The following is a 6,000-nucleotide window of genomic DNA, read 5'->3' as shown; positions in this document are numbered from 1 at the left end:
GCCGGTGTGCTGCTTGTCGCACCCACCGGAGAGCACCTCAAGTATGTCATCCAGATGCACTTTCCTTGGGAGATGTCAACCAACAACACCGCCGAGTACGAGGGTTTGCTTGCCGGTCTCAGGATCGCAGCGGACCTCGGAGTTAAAAAGCTCATCGTCAGGGGTGACTCGCAGCTCATCGTCAGGCAAATCAACAAAGATTACCAAAGCCCGTTGATGGAAGCTTAGATGGATGAAGTGAGGAAACTAGAAGAGCTCTTTGACGGTATACAAGCGGAGCACGTCCCTCGGACGGAGAACGACATTGCCGACTACTTGTCAAAGCGGGCTGCCCTCAAGCTAACCAGGTACTTTTGTGCTTCAGTTAACTCAACCATCCGTCGAACCATCAACCGGGCAGAGCAAGCGGAGGAAGCTAGGCCCTGGCAAGTACTTCCCCACCGAGCTCCCTGGAGCCATGGCAGAGATGTTGCCGTGGATGCAATCCTGCCATGGGGCAACCAACTCCTACAGGGCCTCAGGCCGCAGTCGTAGAGACGGCCGCTCGCATGGTAGAAGAGATGCCTTTGGTCCTTGTCGTCAAGCCACATGATCCGGCATGGTCACAACACACCATCCGATTCCTCCAAAAAGGAGAGCTTCCTGAGGAGCAGGAAGAGGCGGAAAGAGTAGCCCGCTGGTTTGCTCTCTACCAATTCGTTGACAACGCGTTGTACAGAAGAAGACCGAATGGGGTGAAATTTAAGTGCATCTCCCGGGAGGAAGGACTAGAGTTGTTGGCAGATATACATGGAGGCATATGTGGCTCCCACATAGGGTCGAGGGCCCTTGCCGGCAAGGCTTTCCGGCAAGGCTTCTTCTGGCCCACCGCCCTCCAGGATGCGATGGCACTAGTAACCAAGTGTGAAGCGTGCTAGTTCCATTCAAAGAAGCTTCATCAACCAGCTCAAGCCCTTCAAACCATCCCTCTCTCCTGGCCGTTATCGGTCTGGGGGCTCGACATATTGGGCCCTTTCCCTCGTGCCGTCGGGGGCTTTGAGTACTTGTATGTCACAATCGACAAGTTCACAAAGTGGCCAGAAGTGGAAGCAGTGAGGAAGGTGACAGCACAGTCAGCCATCAAGTTCTTCAAGGGACTAGTTTGCCGTTTTGGGGTACCCAACAGGATCATCACCGACAACGACACACAGTTCACAAGCCATGCCTTCATGCAATATATTGAGGACCTCGGCAGCAAGGTCTGTTTTTCTTCCGTGGCACATCCACGGAGCAATGGCCAAGTGGAAAGAGCAAATGCTGAAGTTCTGCAAGGCTTGAGAACGAAGACTTTTGACAGGCTGCGCAAGAGAGGGAGGCACTGGATTGACGAGTTGCCGGTGGTTCTTTGGTCGATCAGAATGACGCCAAATCGAGCCATTGGCCAGACACCCTTTTCCCTAGTCTATGGGGCAGAAGCAGTTCTCCCCATAGAACTCATATACGGGTCACCTCGAGTGCTCTCTTATGACGAGCTTGAGCAAGAGCGATTGCGGCAAGACGACGCAACACTCCTTGAGGAAGATCGTCTCCGGGCGGCTGTGAGAGTAGCACGCTACCAGCATGCCTTGTGCCGCTACCATAGCCACAAGGTTCATCCCCAGAGCTTTGAGGAAGGCGACCTTGTTCTTCGACACATTCAGTCGGCCAAGAATTCCAACAAGTTGACACCAAAGTGGGAAGGACCTTATCGTGTAACACGAGTCACCAGGCCCAGCGCAGTCCGCCTGGAGACCGAAGATGCCATTCCAGTCAGCAACTCCTGGAACATCGAGCATCTTCGCAAGTTTTACCTATAAGGCATGGCTACCGGGCCTCCCGACAAGCCACCTTTTGTACAAGCCTTGCCGGCAGGGCATGTAACCCTTTGTACAAAGACAGACGCAGACCCTGAGCATAAATAAATGAAGCGTTGGTGCCCTAAGTTATAACATGCATGCTAGGTCAAGTCTCCTCCTAGGTTAGGGTTGATACTGCTTAGCGGCGGCTAACCCCTAGCTTAGAGGTCGAGTGCGCGTCTCCCTGGTCTTTCCTGTCCTCTTTGGTTCGCAAGGCACATAAGCGTTTCTGCCGAGCTGTTTGGAAGAAAGGAACGGACCGGCATCCCGACCCAGGCAAGCCAAGGTTGCCGGGGGCTACAAGTACAAGGATCCAACCACGGCAAGACAATGTCGTCGGGGGCTGCAGATCTAGATAAGTCTTTTATCCTCTGTCATGCGTTTCATTATGGAATGGGATATGTGGAACCTCGTTTTATTTCTAGACTACCGCTCTCCCCTTTCTCCGAACCCAAGGATTATCTCATGGGTCCGGGTTTGGTCGTAGTCGCGGAAGCAAGGAAATTGAACGAGGAGCCTAAGCCCACTTCATCCCTGCCTCCGCCAAGGCGTGAGAAAGGTCAAGAAAAGTGGGGGGTGGCAAGCCCTATTGTCGGGCGAAAAACTTTTATTCTTAAATGATAACAAGGATTCGCTCCTTGTCGCGGGGTTCGCCCATGAACGAAAACCCCGACAAACATCCTTTTTCACTAAAAACATCTCGTACAGGTATAGTCCATGCGAAATGAAAAACATGAGAAAGGGGATTACAAGTTCTAAATTTAACAAAGGCCCAAAGGCTTACAGGACTAAAAAGAGATAAGATGCCCGTAATCCCTTGTCACTCTCCCCAGGAGGCAGGTCAAGGAAGCGAAAAAGAGCAAAAGAAGTGCCTAGGCGAGCTACGAGCAGCAAAAGACACCAAGAGAACACGCCGGCGTTCGCTTGGGAGAGGGTCGGTGGTGGTGGCACCAGAGAAAGAGCTAGAAGATGAGGCAGCGGTCCGTCAATGAAGGCGTCGGTGCCTGCGTACTCTGACTTGACGGCCCACCACCCACCTTCTTCGCCTTCTCCGGCCACCCTATGCCAGCCGCCCAAGGAGACGGCCCCGAGAAGTTCAAGGAGCTGGCCCCTCCCCCGGTGGATCCCACCGGAGGATCGGCCAGGTGCAGATGTTGCTGCTGCCGCGCCCGCCCAGGCATGGGGCATCGGACGCCTAGTCGGACTCGTCCCCGTCAACTTCCCCACTGTCCTCCTCATCACTCTCGCTCAAGGAAGTGTTTCCGTCGTCAGAGGAGCTCTCCACGCAGCACTTCAAGCGAGTTCCAAGATCTCCAAAGACCTTGACAAAGAGCAGGCCGTTCTCCATTAATTTGAAGAAGAGAACGAGCCCCACCGTCAAGTTGTGGACGCTGGTGAAGGTCTTTCACCCTCGGCGAAGATACATGATGTGAGGGGCGGGGAACTCGGCATCGGCCCACGTGCCACTGTTCCCACAACCCCTCATATGCAACCACAACGCTTGCGGCGGATCTAGCTCCATCTCCCGCGGAAATGGAGTTGGAAGGCGAAGGCGACAGCGCGGCGACTGGCGCAGCCTAATGAAGAACTCGTAAGGGTTGTCCCCGACATGGCCCTCCACCGAGGGAGGGGCTGCTGGCGGAGGTGAATCCGATTTGCCGCCCCGTCCTCCTGTCCCTCGACCGCCACGACGGCCTCTGCCTCGTCCCCTCCCCCTCCCTCTAACGGCTAGCTCCGCCGCTACGAGCTCTTGGGGAGGGGCGATGTGTTGCCTAGCCGAGACCCTCACCGCCACCGATGAAGCGTCGCCACGCCCCCTCGCCATGACAGAAGGGAGGAAGAAGCAAGAATGGGGAGAAGCAGATGACGAAAGATTGAGAGGCGTCGTTCCTCCCGCTCCCCACTTTATAAAGGGACGGGGGCGAGGCTCGGCCGCCCCTCTCAGCCAATTAGGCCCGTTGAAGTGACAACAGGCGGGGCCGTCGATCGCCCTCCCCGCTCAATTGAAGGCGCGTGGGAATCGGCCCGCGCGCGCGACTTTCCGTATCCCGCACGCCTATCATTGGCTCTTCATCATGCATGCAGTGAACGTAGCGCGAGAGATGGGCATAGTGAGATGCGTGGAGCGGCGGTTCCCGAGTAAGGGCAGTAAATGACAGCGACCCTGCGGTCTCAAAGAGACACGTAAGCCGCCTCTTCATTGTCCACCACGAGGTGACGCCAGCGTGCTTCGATCACACGTGCACGCGCGACCCCCTCATCACGCTTTCAACACGGTCGTGGGGAATTGCAGCGGACGAAACAGTTACCGCGGTAAAATCCGCCCCGCCTACCCGCTCACCGTTCTGGGCCTGGCGCAACAACGTGTCGCGCTTATGTGTGGCCCAGGCCCGGGGGCTCCTGTCGGTGTACAAAAGTAGGGGCTCTCCTTTTGACCCCTTTACTTGTGCACGGGCAGTCGGAGCCACGCGCCATGGCCGTGCATAGCAGGGCAAAGGACGGAAGCCGGAAGGAAGTCGAAGGCTCAAGGAAAACAAGGCAACACCAAGGACCAAGGCCATAGAGATCAGATGGACGAAGCAGGTTTCCCCGACAAGACCCTTGCCGGGGCAGCCTCAGCAGCCCCGACAAGCCCCTTGCTGGGGCAGCTCGCCCACACTAGTGGAGCGAGCCAGCCTCGAGCCCACGGTCTCCAAAGCCAACACCCACGTTGGGCCAAGGCTCGGAGGCACCTCCATGGTGGCATGCAGATCTTTGTGAAGACAATGAATACTCAAGATCAGATGGGGATTGAGAGGCAACAATCCTCACCAAGATTCTCGCCAAGGAAACCCATAAGACCCCCGGCAAGATCCTTGCCGGGGAGGCCAGCGCGCCATGGCAAGACCCTTGCCGGGTCACCCGACAAGACCCTTGGCAGAGGCGATAGCAGGGCTGCTGCCAAGCCCGCACCAACCAAATCCCCACCGCTGTTCACATGCAGCTGCCAGCCCAACCAGTTGGGCAGGCACCTGCGTGGCAACATGCGGCTTCCAGGCCAACTCAGCACACGCCCGTGTGGCGGCATGCAGATCTTCGTGGAGGTTCCACCACCGCGCCACCTCAGCTGCGTGCCTGCCTACATGGCACTGCATGCATCACTGGCCAGGGCGCGTGTCCAAGCAAGGAAGAGCGGCAACGGACGAGACGGGCCTCGCCCCCATACCAGATAAAGTGAAGGGACACCTAAGCCACGCATTAAATGCATCTTGTCCTGTAATAATGAGTGATAAGCTCGCAGCACTGTAGGCTTTCCACCACCTGTATGCCACTGTGGCAGCCCCTTCCGCCTATAAAAGGAGGCCCATGGCGTACAGGAAAAGGATTCGGCTCTTTCGAACCACGCAGCATCCATAGCTAGTTCAAGAGCCCAATAATACTCAATACATCCACCAAGCAGGACTAGCATTTTACGCATCCTCGCAGCCCGAACCTGGGTAAATGATCCTTGTGCCAATTACTAATACTGCTCTTCTCACAACCCCGCGCCCCGCAACCGTAGTAGGGATTCTTGTGATCCCATAGGTGTTGTTTCCCACCGACACTTGCTGAGGGGACTTGGATTTCCATTCCATCCGTCCCTCCGCGGGCTCCAGGAGTTCTATGGCCTCCAGCTGCAGAACTTCACTCCTACCTCCATACTACCTATCGCAGGCTATGTCGCCATCTGCGAGCTATTTCTGGGCTGTGAAGCTCCTTTCGAGCTATGGAAGAGGCTATTCTGCCTCGTCCCCCGCACTCAGGAGGGATCAATATATCAAGTGGAAGAAGACATCCGAGGACTGGCCTTCGGAGTGGTTTTATATGGAGGACGTCCCCCTTCCGAACCCTATTCGGATGGGCCTCCCTGAGTTTGTTAATGCCCTGCTGAAGAAACGCCACAGCTGGCGCCCCTGGAGCCCCCAGGAGGAAGATAACAGACAGGTCCTTTACCTGATGAGTAGGATAAAAATGTTGGCCAAATCAGGACTGACAATAATCGAGGTTATGTCAATATGTATAATACGGGGTGTGCAGCCACTTCAATATCGGGGGAAACCCATGTGGCACTTCAATGGAGAAGACGATGCCACCTGCTGCGGTCGTA

The sequence above is a fragment of the Triticum dicoccoides genome, chromosome 3B, assembly GCF_002162155.2.
Source record: "Triticum dicoccoides isolate Atlit2015 ecotype Zavitan chromosome 3B, WEW_v2.0, whole genome shotgun sequence".
In the NCBI taxonomy this organism is placed as follows: Eukaryota; Viridiplantae; Streptophyta; class Magnoliopsida; order Poales; family Poaceae; genus Triticum; species Triticum dicoccoides.
Note: the sequence above shows the minus strand (reverse complement) of the source record.